The following is a 19,405-nucleotide window of genomic DNA, read 5'->3' on the forward strand; positions in this document are numbered from 1 at the left end:
GTACTAGCTTTAAATGATCAAATCACTCCAAGGTTTGTGACAAAGATGTATTGTTTTTGAGCTGTAGTGCAATGAGCTGTGATGTGTGCACTTTAAATTGTAATTGTACTTATATTGTGCTTACTACCCATGACCAGGTGCTGAAGGGACAGTTATGTAAAAAACAAAAATTATTAAGTACAGTTTCGGCATGACTCAAATCGATATTTTGGAAGCACCATTTCATCTTAAGACATTTTGTGCATTTTGTAGCAATCTTTCTTACTGTGTTTAATGCAAGTTTAAAATAATGACATGCATATTCACTGAGCTTTCAGTCACAGTCTGTGACTTACTTCATATCACAAAAAGTACAGACGTTACTATTTAGAAGTACACCAACTAAAATAAAATTCTGTGGCTCTCTGGTTATACACATACCTCTGCAGTGTATTAACAGACTTTCACAATGTACTATAGTGTGTTTTGCCACCGAGTACTAACTTTACAATTTATTTTTTGCTTACGTTCCTAGTTATTTTATAGGTAGCTACCTGCTGGTGAAACTGACAGAATATTTTATTTTTTTGAGCCACACCTTTTGTTCAACTGATATTCTGAACTCACATATTTAAAAGTGCTTTTATTTTTCATAATGAAAAAAATTGAGTTTTGGTGAAATAAAATATTTGCCTAAGATCACAAAATGTAGGTGGGATAGCTGTGATTTAGCAATATTTTCTGGCTCAACTTTGTATAAATCAGCCACTCTGTGTGTCTTTCATTATGTTAAGGCTTTGTTTTTAACCTCTTTGTGAAGTTTTTATATGGTGTGAAGTTGACTCGAAATAATTTATCTCTTTCATGGGCACCAATTACATTACACAAAATCTCATTAATTTTTTATGGGCAGATGTGAGATTAAGTCCAGATTTGCCCAGAATCGCAGGATATTCACACTGAGAATTTAGCCTGGTTTCCCAGTTCCTAAGTCTCCAGCTCTGGCCGCAACACCACATCCTGACTAAAGGGAGGGAGGCAGGCTGATGCCAGTATCAGATTTTGATTTTTGTTGTCCACTTATCACAGAACTATTGCAGAAACGTGCACCAAAATACAACAATTTTCAAAACGTTCTTGGGGGGAGATCCCCCCCTCCCGAGCCTCCCCTATAAACACCAGCCTCACTCATGCTACAATTCAATCATGGTGTTACGCCCGGCACTTTGAAATTCCACCAGCCGCCACTGGAGACACCATATTTTGGTAAACAATATTTTTGACATGATTTTTGTGTCAAATGATATTGTTGATCTGAATATTGTGTCAGTGAACCCTTTTTAGTGCACTCACTGTACTGAACCCAACTCCTTCTACTTTGAGAATGCAAGTTGGGGGTTGTTTGAGACAGCCCTGCAAGGCACAGAGTCCTCACACTGAGTGAGCATACCTATCTTTGAAAATAGGCAAACATGCTGGGGAAGACTGCCTAAGCTCCCTAGAGAGCATTTCAAAATCTAGTAAACACTTTATGTTTTTGCACACAGGGTACTCTGTAACAATGTGGCTTATTTTCCATGAACCGTTAGGGGCAGTGTGGTGACTATAATGCATTTGTCAATCAGTGAACACAACACCTCCCACATTTTTACGGTGGATAAAGGTGTCAAGCAGGCTATAAGCCAGTCTATGATTTCCTCAAGTAGAGGAAAATGACATTTTGCAGCTGCTTGCCTAGTGAAGTAGTGGCCCATGGAAGGTATGTATCCATGCACAGCCATTGAAAAGTATATGTTAGAACATCTCCACCTTAGTCAATTTCATTAATGCTTCACTTTTGTATGGTACAACATAAAGCAAGTCGAAAAACACAGGGCAGGTTGAGATGGGCACTTGGGGCAGCAACAGTGAATCTCCTGCTTATTTCCTTTCTAAGAGCAGACTCTGCAGACTCTGCAACAAAAACATGGTCAAGTCTTTATAACTGTTGCAGGAATGCATCTGGCAAAGTGTCAAAAAGTCCTGCAGTCTTGCCACATTCTCCACAATATATGTACTGGAAGCTACTGCATCTGTAGCAGTAGTAGTAAATAACTGTATTCTATTAAATAACCATCAAAGTACACACAACAAATAAAAAAACTCAAACAGACAATCAATTTGCGGGGAAAATACTCATGTTCTATATAAACCAATACAGCCTCTCTACAATTACCAGAAAACATTTCAATCAGTTCATCAAGATATTCATAATAACAATAATGTACATAATTTCATCATTTCCCTCAAGGTAGCTAAAATACATTATAAAAACACAGTAAAATATCCCATAAAAAGTACAAAAAACTAAAATATATATTACATCAAGTATCGCTCACTCTGACCATCAGGTTCACTTTATAGTCATTTGTTTGAACCAGCAACAATGTCCCTCCTGTGCATAAGCAATTCTATATTTACATACCATATAAGGGCTGAGCAAATATACAAAAAAGTGACTGCGCATAGTGCGTAAAATACATATAATGAACTGCAATCCATAATGGAAAAAGATTAACCAACAAAACTTGTTATTCCAAAGCCTTTAGGATTTTTGCTCTCCTCTACCACATTGCTTCTAAAAATGTACTTACAGCAAATACTTTTTTGTGATGTATCACTTTTCAGGATACTAAAGGCTTCTAGGTGACTGCCTGTGGCCATGCTATGACAGATGGGCACTAGCCATTTACGGCGTATGTAAAAGTACTCCTTACAAAAAAACAGTACTTGCTTTTCGTCTTCAGGTGCCAGGTCGCAAATATGGCAGATTTCAGTTTATTGGTTTGCCAACCATTTGCTTGTAAGGATTCTCAGTGGTAAAATTCCATAATACAATCTTATATACAAGTTTCTGGTTGGAGATGGGAAAATTAAATCTAAACATTCTACAAATAGTGGAGAGTGCTTATGAGCCAAGAACTTAATAGTTGCAGTGCCATTGTGGGTATTCATAACAGATTGGTAATTTATATAAGCCCAATACCTATATTTAAGCAGTTTGATATCAGATTTTAAAATAGAATTAGGCTCATCCCACAAGTTCTGCATACCGAGTTTGGAAAACCATCTAGAAACAGATTTAATCCAAGGAATTTCCCTGGCTCCTTGAAGGTTCATTACCTCTACCAGACAGTCTTTAAAGACTGTAAGTTCTGGTGTAGACCATAGTCAGATCCAATATACTAAAGTTTTCAAAATGGCCCGGTGAGCAACTCGTTTTATTCAAACATCAAGATACATGGGGATTAAGGGGGTACAAGATGGTAAACCTAATAGCCTTCTAAAAGAGATGTTCTCTGCAATGGTTAACACTGTAAATTACCATAACCCCATATCTCTGCCCCATAAAGAGAGGCACCCTGAGCCGCTGCTCGGTAAACTTCCACATCAGGGGAAATAGCACTCAAATTAGTTTGATTATAAATCCTTAAAATGGCATTGGATCTGTGTCCAGTAATTAGTTTTGATTTCTCCAATTGGTTTGTCCACCCTAAATTGTCTTTAAGTCTGACATCCAAATAATCAAAACTATGTACTCTGCCCAGGGCCTTGCCCCCGTATGAATACTACAACTTCCTTGTTACTTCTTTTCAAAAGCCATAAACTTAGTTTTGTTTATATTCAGTTCTAAGCCTCTCAAATAAAAAAAAAATGTTAACGTATCAATTAAAATTTGGAGGCCCATCGGAGAGTTAGATATGAGGAGGGAATTGTCAGCAAAAAGTAAAATAGGTATCTTTTTGTTATTCAAATTTGGAGAGTCATTTCTACAATGTTCTAAGGTGTCCACAACATCATTAATGTATAGAGAAAATAGGGTGGGTGCTAACACACAGCCCTGGCGAACTCCTCGCTCTATGGGAATACGATCCGTCAATTCTCCATTTGGACCTCAGCGGACATGTGCAAAATTATTCACATGTAATCTGCTTATTAAATGCACTAAGTTGGCCGGAGCACCCATGTTTATCAGGGCTTGCCAAAGAGCCGATTGTGGTATAAAATCAAACTCCACTCTAAGATCAATAGATGCCACGTAAAGTTGTTGTTTCTGAAGTAAAATATATTTCCACTATAAAACAATAAATCTAAAAATGTGATCTGTTGTACTAATTCTTGGTCTAAACCCTGCCTGGAGGGGAGATAAAATCTCTTGGGTATCAACCCAATCCAAAAGTCTCATCAGGATATGTTTGGAAGAATTATTTTGGGCATTATCGATGAGGCTGATAGGCCTATAATTAGATGGCTCCCCCAAATCACCTTTTTTATGTTTAGCTATAATTTCAGCTCAAAGCCATGAGTCAGGTACCTTCCCATATTAAGGTAGGAGGACCATATCAAAGGTTGAGATTTATATAAATCCCCGGGTATTTTATCCGGTCCAGGGGCTTTAGCAGATTTCTGCAAATCAGTCGCTCTAATTGTTTCACCTAAGCTAAAGACGATAGGAAGAGTGGAATCTAATATAGGCCATACATTTAGAAAGCTAGTGCTATCAGGGACCTGGGTGTCACCAGAAGCATAAAGCATTGTAAAATGTGATACCCCTTTATCCAGGGTAATATTATATTGATGTAATTTTGGTTTTTCTGACTTAGTTTTGGTAACAAGGTGCCAGAATAGTCTGTCATTATTTTTCCCGGCATCCAAAATATCTTGCCATAAGTTATTATTCCAATTCCTCTTGGCTGTAATCAAGATAGGGTTGTAGTGAGATCTTGCTGCTTTAACATTAATACTATTTCCCTCTACTATAGCCTTCCTCAGAGCTGACTTGGCTAACTTGCAGTTGCAAGCCGGGTTAAACCATTTCTCCATCTTCAATGAATTAGAAGTCCTAATAGTACAATTTTGGTTACAAATCTCCCGTAAGGCATTAGACAGGCCAACATGAATGTCTAGAATAAGAACTACAACCATATTCAGTCCTACATATGCTTGAAAGTACGTAACATAAAGTTTGTAAATCTGTGAGAACAGTTTCTGATTAGACATAACATTTGGCCATGAAACATACCGGCAATTATTTGATACCACAGGGGCAGGTACAATAGTTATGTGGTTATTTTTATCTTGGTTTAAAGAATCACCCATCAAAGTTACTTCAAGGGAATTATGATCACTATCAAAGTGCGTTTAAACAAAATAGAATCCACTCAGAAAGTGGTAGTGATCCCTAAAGTGATGGGGAGCACACAGTGTTGTTTAAATGCCCCTCACACACCAACAGGCCCCTTGGTGTCATGCTTCATCATCGGGGCCTTCACACCCCTCTACGGGATGCGGCGTGCTACGACTCACGGATACGTAGGAGCACTTGATAGTGAACTATGTGTAGATGTGTGTTTGGGGAAGAAGTGAACAAGTGTGTTTGGGGAAGAAGGGAACAATTATAACAGATCCAGTGAAATAACCAACCAAAGGATACAGCGTTTGGGTTCAAAACTCCGCCGTACAGAAGGTTCCAATCAGTGATCCTGTTCTGCCGGGGAGTAGACCTCACCTCACCTGGACTCTAACTCAGGAAAAAGGGGAGGCCACGCTCTCTCCGTCGTTGCCCCAGTCAAAAACTGAGTCAGGGGATCTGACTGGATCTGTTATAATTGTAATTATTTGTTTTGCCACTACGCAGTAGCAACGTTGTGAACAGGGCCCTGATGAAAACCTTGGGTCCTTCCCTATGAGGTTGAAACATGTTGGCCTTACATGCAGTAATTTGCTTCCATACTGCACCCTTGCACTGTTCATGTTGTTTTTAATTAGGAAGAGGACATCTTCTAAATAAATTCATTGTTCTGCCCTCTATTCTATTTTAAATTCACCACTTCTTGTTTTTTGCACTGCACCTATACCCATCTTCAGTCTATCACTGGTTACTGAGTGCTTGTGGGCATTGACCCCGCTCAACTACAGGGGACCTTTGGGTCTCAATGATCTAGAGACGCCAGATCCCTGAGGATGACCAAATGATAGAATTTGATCATACAAGCGTTTGATGGGAATCCTCAAAACCGAGCAGGTTTCTTTGTTACAATCACTGTCACCTCTCCTTTTTTCAGGTTCATCTCTTCCCTACCCCTACTAGAGTTTTCCAGTAAGCTTGCGCTGCGGTCTAAGGGTATAAAAGGTACCTTTTTTTAGACCCCTAGGTGTTCTTGTGTTTAAATAAGCAACGCACAAAAGAGAGGGAGCAATTAGAAGGGGAACTGACAATCCTCGAAAAAGCCCATAAAACGAACCCCACTAGACAAACTCAGCGCAATCTGACAGCGGTCAGAGGCAAACTCAGGGCGCTTTATAATAATAGGGCGGAGTTCACCCTGCTAAAATTAAGGCACCTGTCCTATACACAGGGCAATAAGGTTAGCAAATACCTCGCCAGGCAGCTGAGGGACAAAAGAGAGTGGGAGTATATAGGGGGCATCCAAAGACCTTCTGGGGACATTACACATACAGATGAAGACAAAGCTTAGCTTTTTGGCTCATTTTATAAAAACCTGTAATCTGGGGAGATCCTCGATCCAAATACTCAGCAAAATTATCTTCAGACCCTACCTCTGCCCCAAGTATCCGCGAAATGGAACAAGAAACTCTCGGCCCCTTTCACTAGAGAGGAGGTTGTCTCTGCTATTAAGGCCTTGAAACCTCATAAAGCCCCTGGATCTGATGGTTATATGGCCGTATTCTACAGGACATTTTCCTCGGACCTTAGCCCACACCTAGTACGACTCTTTAACCAAATGGCTGAAGATGGCGAAACATTCGGTACTATGGCTGAGGCAATGATTTCGGTCATACCTAAACCAGGGAAGAACCCTAGCCGTTGTGCCTCTTACAGGCCTATTGCCCTACTTAATCTCGATGCGAAGTTATACTCCGCAATCATCGCAAAAAGACTAAACGTTCTTATGCCTGCCCTCATTCATCCCGATCAGTCAGGTTTCATTAAAGGATGCCAGACGCATGACAATACACGACGTCTCATACATTTGAAAGAGAAGGACAATAACTTTAAGATCCCGGCTGTGTTAGTGGGGCTGGATGCCGAAAAGGCCTTTGACAGGGTGGACTGGGTCTTCCTTTTTCAGACATTGACAGCATTTCGCTTTTCACCAACATTTTTAAACATGATCCGAGCCAATTACTTGCATCCTCGATCCAGGGTCTCAGTGAATGTGATCCAGTCCTCTTTTTTTGTTCATTCTAGGGGCACTAGGCAGGGTTGCCCCCTCTCGCCCCGGCTATTTGCTCTCAGTATTGAGCCCTTGGCGCTGGCGATTAGGGCTAACCCTGACATACGAGGGTTGCCCTTTATGGGGGAATCACATAAAATGTCTTTATTTGCGGACGATGTCCTCTTGTCTCTCTCCGATACGGCCACTTCCCACCCTTATGTGCAATCCGAGCTTGTACGCTTTGAAGCTGTGGCGGGTTTTAAAAACAATTTGGACAAGTCGTATATACTCAACCTCACTCTTCCCCAATCGGAAGTCCTTAGACTTCAGTCACTTACACCCCTGCCGTGGGCCGGCTCCTCCATTCAATACCTGGGGATCCGCTTGACGCCAACCGCGGGGAAGCTATATGCAGCCAATTCCCCCACCATACTAACCCGGATTCAATCAGATCTCGCACGATGACAACCTTTGTTTCTATCTTGGCTGGGCCGGATACATGATGTAAAAATGGCCCTTCTCCCTTAGCTTTTGTATCTCTTTCAGGCCCTTCCCATTGAATTAGATGGGGACTTCTTTAGGGTAGTGAAGACCATGATTCTACGCTTTATCTGGCAAGGGGGGCGTGCTCGATTTTCCTTCTCTCTACTGCGTTGCTCTCGTAAGGAGGGAGGGGTGGGTCTCCCGGACATCCTCCTATATTATAAGGCTGCACAGCTACGAGTGTTGGTAGAATGGACACAATCAGAATCTGAAAAACATTGGTTACATATGGACCGTAGTGTGGCTGGAAGGACTATATGGGACTTAGCCTGGTGGCCGAAATGTGATAGACCTAAGAATGTGTATATTAGCACTCCCACTCGCACCACTCTAAAAGTCCGGGACTCTGTATCAAGGGATGACGGATGTACGACATTACGACGCATGCTTTTACATTGCATGCTTTTACAACGCCGTTTTTACAACGCATACCATTACAACGCATAGTGCTTTTGGGCGCTGGATAGTGAATAGTTTAATTTACTATTCCAACTCCAGTCCCCATGGACACTAGGGAAGGTTATTGGATAGTAAATTAACCTATTCCCTATCCTAGAGCGCCCCCCCAGCGCAATGCGTTATAATGGTTTGCGTTGTAATGTTCCGATGTAAAGGCACTGCGTGGTAAAAGTTGCATTGTAAGTGATGTTTCCCAGGGATGACAGGTGGATGAATTTTCCCTCTCCATTTACACCACTTCCCTTCAATCCTGCTTTTCCCCCAGCACTACACGAGGGCCCATTTGTCGCGTAGAGGGAGGGGGGCTGGCTGCCTTGCCTTGACACACCTTTTCCACAACTTTGACCCCCTTTATTTTGATAATTGCAAGCGGGACTATGGAATAGGGGTTACGGAAAAATTTCACCTCGCCCAATTGCTACACTGGGCACGCACACCTCAGATACAGGAGGCGGCTACGCGTCCCCTTGCTAAATTTGAGGCCTTTCTTACTAGGTCCTCTTCGATGAAGGGAGCAATCGCGTTCATATATAACTACCTGCTTACCACTACGTTATCACCCCAGCCAAGGTATATGTCCGTGTGGCAGGGGGTACTTCAGCGGGACATAACTGATGAGGAATGGGCTAATTTGTGGTCCGACATTTCATGGTTCAACCACTCCTTGGAACTCAGTTAGGCCCACATGAAGACTATGATGGACTGGTACCTACACCCATCTAAATTGAGACTGATCTTTCCTGATACCTCAGACAGATGTTGGCGGGTTGTGGATTGCTGGGGGACTTTCAGCATATTTGGCGGGACTGCCCCATTATTCGGCCCTTCTGGGAAGAGATCCTAGCGCAAATTAAGGAAATTATGGGATACCCCATCCCCACCACATGGCTAGTATCCTTTTGGTCCTCCGGGACTCATCCCTAGAACATCAAACTAAAGCGGATAAAAAGATAATGTGGCTCTGTATTGATGCGGCTAAGACTACCCTGGTGGCCGCCTGGAACGGAGAGAGGCGCCGGCCATTTCCATTTGGCACTCCCGCCTTTGGAAACTACTGGGTTTAGAGAGCATGTCTGACATTTTCAGGGATGACTTTAAGAATTTTGAATTTAGGTGGGGTCCCCTGGTCTCCTTCCTTTCACGGGGTCTCCCGTCAGCGTTAGGGCACTTCATCTCTTTCAACTCTGAGGCCACTCGATTGTACTAGGTTGTTCCAATTGCCTGCTCGTTGCCGCCACCACAGTGGGGGGGGGGAGGGTTTTGGGAGGTTCACTCTTTCTTCTTTAGTTTTTTCCCACAGCTTGCTCTCGATAGGGGAGAGTTAGATTATGATAATGAGACTACGGCGGATGGTGCCTTCTGACTGGGCGGCGCAGTATCCTGCACCTGGCGGAGAGAGAATGGATGGCATCTAAATCTACTGTTTGTATTCTTTATTTGACGGACGGTACTGCAAGGCCATTGATATTAGAAGCTGTAACCTTTAGTAAGCTGCTCTCAAAAGTGGGGGTTGCATCTATGCTAGATCTTATAGCATGTAGAAGTCTCAGTTTTGTTGTGCCACGGACTGCTCTCCCCTGCGAGGGAAGTTGTGCGGGTAATGTCGAATTTTACTTGTTGTAATCAATAAAAATATCTTTGACAAAAAAAAAAAGATATTCCCTTTGGAGATACTCAACATAAAGTCAACACACTTATTCGCCACACGCATTCACAAACATTCACTGTATATGTGATTACAATTCCACTTGGGATGCTGAAGCACTTATTCGTAATATTTGATACACAAAATCACAATTACAATAAAAACATATGTAAAGAATAGAAATAAAAACATATGTAAAGAATAGAAAAAAGGTTCATATAAACTACAATAAAACCATCAATATCACATTTATAAGTGAATAGTGCAAAATTAATTAAGCAACTCCTTCCCCTGGAAAGGAATATGTTGAGACAATTGAATTTGTCTTGTTATTATCAATTCTGGACAAATAGACAGCACCCCCCCAGGGAATGAATTTCCTGTGTTGGTGTTGTTGCTGTCTTTTCCCAATTTGACAAAGTAACATGCAACAGTGCCATCATTGCACAGCTCATTGAAAAGCTCTACTACCGTAGAGAAGTTGTCCACATAAGGTTTATAGCCTTTATGAGGGGTGGCTGGACAAGCTACCATACAATCATTCTGCTGCCTGAACAACAGCGACCTTTAGTACAGGATCAAGAACACATCAATGGCAATTCTAGGAGTGTAAAGCTCTGGAAACCTGGCGGACAAATGTTCCACAGCAGACCGAATTTTGAACAACCTGTCACGGTCTGGATAGCCCCGTGGGCAATGCAGAATAATTATCATTAGAATGCAACATACAGTGCAATAGCAGACACCAATCTCTGCCTATGTACAGTGCAAAAATGTTTGTTGCACAAACCGTGCGAGTTGACCAGTAGGATTGGAAGCTTGGTTTGTGACTAACCCCATTTTGAGTGTAAGACACAAAAACGTCTTCAATTTCTCAAGGGAAATAGGTGTTCACTGGTGTGTCCTAAAATAAGGCCCTCAGACATTAAATGTGTTTGCTGAACAATTTCCTCAGGGAAGTCAGCATCTAGAAAGAGATGAGCATAGTCAATTGGCAAAAGAATTGCTGTAATGACTTTACATCCATCGTCGCAAATGAACAGGGTCATTTGGGGCTGCTCTAAATCAAGGGCTGCCAAGAGAGGACTCAGTCTGTGCGTGCCACTGTACGTGCCTGCTCTCTGGGTTGGTCTAGACTGCTTTGGTCACTATTCTGCACAGACTGTGATTGTAAAGGGACATCTCAATTGCCATCATCATGTCCCTCACAATCGCTGGAAGACAAGTAATTGAATAGAACTCCGCTAGCTGAAAAATCACTTCCTTTTTTTTTTTAAATCTTTTTTTATTTGCAAACTAATGAGAGAGACATAACAAAAATCCATAAAATGAAATACAAAGTATAGATAGCACGATCTTCACAAAAACTGATTTCAGTTTTCCATTTGGAACACATTTCAGAAAAAAAAGTATATCGATACATCTATGATACAGACATTTCAGCATTTTGAGCATTTAAACAAACCCAGGACCATCGATGAAATCGCCCCATGTCTTTTCAAATTTTTTTCGTGAGCGAGTTCCTCTAAGATTAGCTAACCCAAATTCCATAGAGCAAATTTCATTGACTAATGACCACCATTCCCAGATATTAGGAGGCTTGGGACAGATCCAGGCTCTAGCCAGTGTGAGTTTGGCGCAGGACATAAGGATTGTTATCAGAGCGGGTTGTGATAGAACAGTAGGATATAAATCGAGTAATACAGTTGATGAAGTAAGCGTGGGCAGAAATATTTTTTTGATTTTTAAGATTTTAGTTAGTTCCCCCCAGAAGTCCTTTAACATTGGACAAGAAAACAGCATATGTTCTAGATCTGCTGCGTAAGCAAGGCACTTGGGGCATTTAGTGCGATCTCCTTGAGTGTTATTAGGGGACCACTTTGAGATCTTTTCCGGTGTATAGTATACAAACTGTGCGGAACTGTTGTAATCTCAAACTAGATGAGCGTACAGCATTATTTATGTTAGCTAAAGAGCATCTGATTTGCTTAGGCGTTATATTTAAACCAGTATTAGTGCTCCATTTTTGAGCTAGTTGTAGACAGTCATCGATTTTAGCAGCACAGAGATGTTTATATGCCTCGCTTATCACTGATTTGTTTTTGGTAGAGTATAAACAATTCCAAATATCAGAATCTAAGATATTAAATAGCTGTTTCTTTCTAATTAGGAAATCGTGTACTTGTATATATTTAAACCTCATATTTTCCGTCAAATTGTAAAGAATTTGTAGGGTATGAAAAATCACTTCCAGATTCTGTTTCAGTTTCCTCCCCCTTAGAAGCTATCTCAGAATCGAATCATGCTTCAGAGCTGTCATCCATAACTCAAATTAGGGCCTGGACCGTAGACATCCACTGAGACGTCATCAATACTGACTGGCTAATACATTTCTTCTAAAACACTGTCCTATGTTGAAGACAGAAGTAGTGTTATAAATCAGTCAGTGGCTGTGTTGGGCAGTGAGATATGTGCAACAGTAAATAGCAAAAAAGGACTTAATTTTTGGTGAAGATTAAGGATCTCCTAAGACGATGAAAAAGATTATAAAAAAGACACACTTCACCTTGCCACATACCCAATGCCACAGCATACTTTTGTCATGTCTTAAGAAAAACTTTATTGTTGTGGGATCTGCTTGGCCATTGTAAGTATAAAATACATTTTCTGAAGCAAAAAATCTACCTTTGATCTCAAGAAGAACACATTCACATAGCAGTCCCTGCAAGTTTGTGTGCAGGCGTGCTCCTTGTGAAAACTCACAGAGCTATCACCAGGGTCACTGGAACTATGCAGCAGAATAGCACAAAATTAGGTGACAGGGTTGACTAATTTAAGCAGCAAGAAAAGGCAAAATATATGGCACAATACAGGACTTTATTTACTGTATTTCATCATTATTTTGGGGTTTGAAAACATGATAATACTGCCTGAGCAAAGATTTCACCTCAATAGCACAGGTATAGCAACCAAATCCAGAACTAAGCAACTGATTGATGACCAGTTAATCTTTGCCTAATGTCTGCTACTGTGTGCGAACATAAATCGCCACATTTTTTGTCACTTTTAATCTGTTCAAGCTACACAGTTTTTTATATAAATTTGCAGATTATGCAGGGGTATTAGATTATGTGGCTTTTTTCTTCTTTATAAATGTGTGTCTTCCTCTGGGGGAACAATGGCTCCTCTAGGGGAAACCACACATTTATTAAAAGAAAAATGCCACATAATCTATTATTTCTGCATAATATGCAGATTTATATAAAATAAAGTAGCTCACACAGGTTTAAAGTTACTAAAGGATGTTGACCCATGTGCTTAGTTATAACCCCTGAGGAAATCTGTGGTTCCCACTGGGGGGCACGATACTCCCCTCATGGAAAACACACATGTCCAAAAAAACTTGGGACCCTTAGGGGTCTTCTTTTGTTTCTTTTTTTTATTCAAATTCCCCTGGGTGAGATTGCACCCACAAAGAAAAAACACTTTTTTAATTAAAAATATTTGTCCCTCAGGGGAGCTGGGCCCTTCGCCATGAGGGGGTAGGGGTTTCCCCGGCTGTGGATCGTGGCTTGACTACAATCCACAGCCAGGGAAACATTTCTGAAAGTCAGGTAGGGAATCTTTGAAATCAATGCAATAGATGGTGGGTGAAGGTAACCATCCTTCAGAGAAAGGATATAAACCCGCAAATAAATCACAATATTTTGCTCCAAGCCCATGACGACCAACACCTGATCCACTGTTATCACCTACAGTAATCGCAGACCTTTGATAAGAGGATTGAGCTTTAACTTTCTGTCTAATTGAAGGCTAAATACAAACTTCATCATTAGTACCCGCTCTGTTATTTATTTCACTAGAACTAAAATATGATGGTCGTAGATCATGTGGATATAGAGTTTTCATTTGGTAAATGAGATCCCTGCCATTTTCTGTTTGGTATTGTATTACTAAATTTGCATGTCACATTTTCTGATTGACAAAGGACTGGATCATGCTGCCCTTGTTCAGGAGGAATGTCAAAATACATCCCAGAAAGCTCACTTTTTAGGACATATTTCATTACAAACTTGGCGCTGTCGGCCTGATAACCACAGGCGGTTCGCTGAGGTTTTTCGTGCTTAAGACTGCCAGGGAAAACCTGATGTTCCCAAACAGGAAAACAGAGAAAAGAACCCACATTCCCAGAGTACCAGGGACTTTTGTTTTACTAAGACAAATCCCTATTTTAGTGCGGTGTGCTCGTATAAAATATATATTTTTTAAAAACATTTCTGCAGGGGCTTTGAATATGCAGGCACCTGAACTGCAAAACTAGGTACTTCGGTGGAGTCGCTGTGGTGGGAGATCTGCTGTCTACCATGAGTCACTCGGCTTGTATCCCCCTTGGGCGCCCTGGTGTGTTACTCCTATTCATTATTGGATAGACCGAATATGGTTGTTTTTATACAGCAAGCGCTTATGGGCCATTTCCCTCCGTTCTCAGGGAAATGAATTGTTTTACGTGAAGGCAGAGATGAAATAAGGAAGGTAGAGATCGAGAGTGGCAGTGAGTCAGAGAGGGAAGGAATGGCATGTTGAAAGGTCCCTGTAACTTACTAGTGAGGCAGGAGGGTGGAGGAATGGGAGGGAAGGAGAGAGGGAAGCAAGGAATAGAGAGAGGGAAAGAGAAAGCGGTGGAGAATATGGAATGGCGGCAGGTGAGGTAGCGATGGAAGAAGTGGGGAACAATGTAGAAAGTGAAAGAAGGTAGCAAGAGGGAGGGAGGGAATGGTCAATAGAAAAAGGAGAAAAAGAGCAAGTAATGACAGACAACAAGAAAGAAGAAAGGGTGAGTGAAGAGGTCGATGTGTGTAGGAAGAAAAAGAGACGGGAGCAACTAAGGCAGACGGAATGGTTGTGAAGTAGCTATTGTACAAGGATGGAAGAAAACTGCTGCGCCTCAGAGAAAATGAAGATAGGAAATGGGAGAAAAAGTCTTGTTTTTTGCAGAAAACGAAGGTTCAACAGTTAGATAAAGCTATATAGTGAAAGACAATAAAGGTATAGGAAATAAAAATAATTAGAGGGGGAAGAAAGAAAGAAAGAAAGGCAGTATTAAAAAACAAGGGAAAACGAGAATGGAAAAGAAATATAAATTATTGAGGTAACAGGAAACCCACACGTAAACTTACCTTTTCAATGTCAACCTGATGATAACCCTGGTTTTACGCATCACGCAATACAAAATCTACCTTCCCTGAATAGCATGCCTGTGGCTTCCCGAATGTGAACGTTCTCCGCGAAGTATGGTTGTCCCAATGTGCAATAGTTCAGTTGATGTACAATAGCTCTTCAATGCCCAAGAGTTGAGGTGTGTTGCAGAAACTCTTCCTATATGCAGCAGGTCAGCCCGAGCCCCTCGTGCTTGACCGGGCGCAACACCTCTTCTGTTCTGCAACAGTTCAGGTGTGCAGCGGTCTGCGGGTTACCTGATCCAGAAGCCTTGTAGTAAGCGCGAGCGGTCTCTGCTCGTTGCCTTAAGCGGTCTAACCTTCTCTAGTTGCTGTCCCGGAGCGTGGTGCTGCGCGCGGACTCCTCTCTCATCAGCACGAGACGCTTCCCTTTTGTTCTGCAGGAAATGAGAGTCCCAGGTTGTGGAGCGCGGTGCGAAGCGTGGAGTTCTCACTGGCCGGATATGAGTGTCAGCTGTTATCTAGAGCTAGGCAGGGATGCCGAGTCCCGGGGCTACAGCTGCGTCAGAGGCGGGAGGAGGAGGTGATGGAACGATACAGCAGCCCTGGCTGCTTTTCATTAAGTCGTACTTTTAGCTCCTGCATCACGCTCCTTTCCCTGGGCAGATACATATTACCGAGGTTTGACGTCAGAGTATCACTTTAAACTGCTTAAGAGCGGTCATTCGTCGACTATTTTTGTGACCATTTTTGTGTTTTTCGAAATCGAGTTATTTTTTTGTATGAACATTTGTGAAAATACACAAAATGTGTTTTGCCGCTATGGCTTGTGAAAATCTCATGGAAGACCAGTGATAACTTGCACAACAACAACAAAATAAATTAAACTGGATACCTGCATCAGATTGATTTGGGCAGATAACGTCTCAAAGGCTAGACATTCTCTATCCAGAACAGTCTCCCTTGGCCGAAAATTATGGAAAATAGCCTTATGCAAAATTGAAGGAGGTTTTGTGAAATATACAAAACGCAAAATTTGCTGATTTCTAAATTAAAATTCTGTCCAGACCTGTTTTCTATGTATCTGCTCAAAACCATGCACTCAAAACATGAACATTTAACTACAGGGAAAATACTGCTTTCTACTTTATATCTGGATAGACCAGTTCACTTGCAGCCCACAATAATGCTTACCTTTTTTGTACATAACGCGTCGCACAGCACTATTTATAAAACTGTAAATTAAATCTGTTGGTGTTAACAATTTAATGGTATTCACTATAACTCCCAGGATCACATGTGGTGCGTAGATCGCTTTGTGAACTGTTGTTCACAGTTGTACCAGTAGGACCAACTCAGATTTTCGTCTTTCAGATTTTATTAAAACTGGTAACACTGAATGGCACAATTCCAAGTTGCTAGCCTGGGGATACTTTGGTGACGAGGAGCTTATTTAGAATTTGTCATATGGGATACTCCATCACAAATCTGGCGGATACCGATTATGTTGTATTTCACGTGTATTATGGACTATGGCCCTTGTAACGCTGCAGTCGCAATAACTGTCAGATTTGGAGGGTAGCTGAAATGTCTTTGAATAGCGGATTAGGAATTAGGAAGCTGTAAGAAATTGGATTGTTGGTTGGGGGGTGACCCCTTCACAAGCACCAGCCATATACCTTGTTAGGTTGACTCACAAAAAGTCACCAAATTTACTTGTGCCTTGCCCTCTGGAAGGTTGGCACAAAAGCAGCCAGGCTCAACTTGGAGGGAATGTGTAAAGTGGTTTACAATAAAAATGACAAAAATCCAATAAGTAGAACTGGAGATATGCAAGTTCAAGACTTGAGTTAAGTATAGCCTCTAAAAAGCACTAAGTGGGATTGGCAGTTATACGGTCGTGTGAGACTGAATGAAAGTCACAAGTTCAGGCCAATCATAATGGAGAGTGGGATTGATACAGAGACCAGGTTGACTCGCTGGAAAAGTTGCCTTCTAACGTCCAGCGGGAAGAGTTCTTGCAGTGGAGGAGGCCCCGAGGAGCATCGATACCATCGTGGATGGTTGTCACTGTAGCGTGAAGAGCAGGCTGGGGGTCGCAGACGATCGGTGCTGTAGTGTCAAGATCCTGTCAGACATTACAGATAGTTGTTGCTGGAGATTTGCGTTGGTGGTCACAGTGAGTTGTTTTTTCTGCAGCACGAAGTGCAGATCTCCCATTACTGATTGTTGCTGGTGGGCACTCAAGCATGAAGAGTGAGCTTCACCAGATCTTCGCGTTGGTGGTTGGCGCAGGCGGCAAGACCTTGGTGTGAATGGGCCCGTTTGTGACCGTGAGGAACCCAACATTTTAGGATTTCTCCTTTTTTGAGTCTGAGGAATGCACTCTTATACCAACCAAGGGCTCAGAGACACCTCTTGGTAGTGGCTGCTAGCAGAAAAGAAGGGTGGCAGGAATGGGGGAAACAAAAAAAACACTTACCTTTTCATGCTCGCCATCTCTCCACAGCTTCCGTCCCATTTCAAGGTCGCCTTTGCGTCATCTTCAGTCCTGGAAGCACACAGGCTCCCCTAAGCCAATCACAACTCTGCAATGCAGCATTATAATTGGTCTTAGTTCCGTGGTTCGGTGCTCAGACGGGAACAGGGAGCCTGTGCATGTTACTCACCAGGCTTTGTATTACAACGTAGTGGGGAACATGCAGAGTGTGCACGATTGTTTTGCTGGCACAATGTGGCCGGCCAAACCGTTTTGCGCACTTAAGGCCATATTTACATGTGCCTATCACCACCACCAAATCACTTTTCAGGACGTTGCAGTGGCGATAGGGGCTTCACCTTATTTACAAGGCAGCATTAAGCACTCAACATGACTTAACACTGCCTTGTAAATAAGGCACCTTTTCACGCCATACTTAGCATGAAAGGGGAGAGCAATGGGTGTTGAGCTGGGCATTCCACCGCAACGCCCATTAATTTTGACTCTGCCCCCCTATTTACAAGGGAGGTGTAAATAGGAGGCAACAGCAAATTTAAGATCAGGGGAAACCTGGTCTTCTCTTACCCTAGCGAAACAAGGAGAAATATTACATTTCTCCTCGTTTTTGCTGTTTCCATGTGAGCAGCACACATCGAAACAGCAAAACATCATTGATTGTTTATGTATAGAAAGATACACCTTTCTGTGTATCTTCCTGAACATAAACAAATCATTAAAAAATATTTTTTTTAATTTCTATGTGTGCTGCATTAAGCAGCACACATAGAAGTTACAAAAACGCCATTTAAAGACCATCCAGCACATAAACAATCTTCCCCTCAACACAGACACCCTTGCACTATGGTGCATTGGCGCTAGGCTGCTAAATTTAGGACCTGCACAGAGGGAAATGCAGGGCTGCCCCATATTGTTGTAAATATGGTGCATCCCTGAGTTTCAGAAGTGGCAGAGTGCAGCGTTAAGCCAGGAAGGCTAATGCTGCACTCCATCACTTCTTAGTAAATATGCCTTGTGTGCCCACTTATGTCTGTAAACTTTCAATGTCAACCAGTATTGTGAACGTGAAAAAAAGACAGAACTTCATGAGGTCTACAGAACAAGCTGTGTTTCAGTATATTTCTTTGTCGTTTGGGCTGTTGTCGAAAAACTCACTCAAAAGAAGGGGATTGTGCCTGGAATCTGGTATTTGCTAAGCCATCCAGGAGATACCTAGGGAAACATGTTTTGTGGGTTTCAGTTTGAACTTTCTCTTATATCATGGATACGTTGCTATCTTTACTGCACGAATTCTTTGTAAATGTATCTGTGAAAAACTTAACAAACTTAAATACCTATGCCAGGAAAAAATCGGCAAAAGGAAGTGGAAAAGTGTGAAGAGCAGAGTGGATACACCCCTACCTGAGTATCACTCAGCCCCACCACAGCATCACTCAGCACCACCTGAGCACCACCTCAGCATTAGAACAGCACCATCTCAGCATCAGCACAGCAACAGTGCATCACCATCTCAGCACAGCACCAACTCAGCATCACTCAGCACTACCTGAGCACCAGGTCAGCACCGCCTGAGCACCATAACCTAAGCATCACTCAGCACCACCACAGCAACACTCAGCAGCAGCACAGCATCACTCAGCGCCACCTCAGCACCAGTGCAGCATTTCCTCAGTATCACTCAAAACCACCACAGCACCACTTCAGCATCAACACAGCACGGCCTTCTCATCAGTGCACCACCACCAGTGAAACACCAACTCAGTACCACCTCTGCCCCAGAGCAACACCACCTCAACATCAGCACATCCACCATCTCAGCATCACATAAGCACCACCGCAACAATGGTGCACCACTTCAGCATTAGCGCAAACACCACTTCAGCAC

The 19,405-nt window shown here is 42.2% G+C and overlaps 1 protein-coding gene across 4 annotated transcripts in view; it reads right to left on the reverse strand.

Moving 5' to 3' along the window:
- The window catches only part of SLC18A1 (solute carrier family 18 member A1), a 320,481-nt gene that overhangs the window by 295,062 nt on the left and 6,014 nt on the right, over positions 1 to 19,405 (reverse strand). Inside the window, exon 1 of one of the 4 annotated variants that reach the window (XM_078668075.1) lies at positions 15,024 to 15,515. The exons of 1 other annotated variant lie outside the window; for it this stretch is intronic. The gene's annotated coding sequence lies outside the window, so the exon portion shown is untranslated. Of the gene's footprint in view, positions 1 to 15,023; positions 15,516 to 19,405 lie in introns of those variants that run through there. 2 more of the 4 variants (XM_078668077.1, XM_078668078.1) reach the window with 2 other exon arrangements.

The sequence above is a fragment of the Lissotriton helveticus genome, chromosome 11, assembly GCF_964261635.1.
Source record: "Lissotriton helveticus chromosome 11, aLisHel1.1, whole genome shotgun sequence".
Taxonomy (NCBI): Eukaryota; Metazoa; Chordata; class Amphibia; order Caudata; family Salamandridae; genus Lissotriton; species Lissotriton helveticus.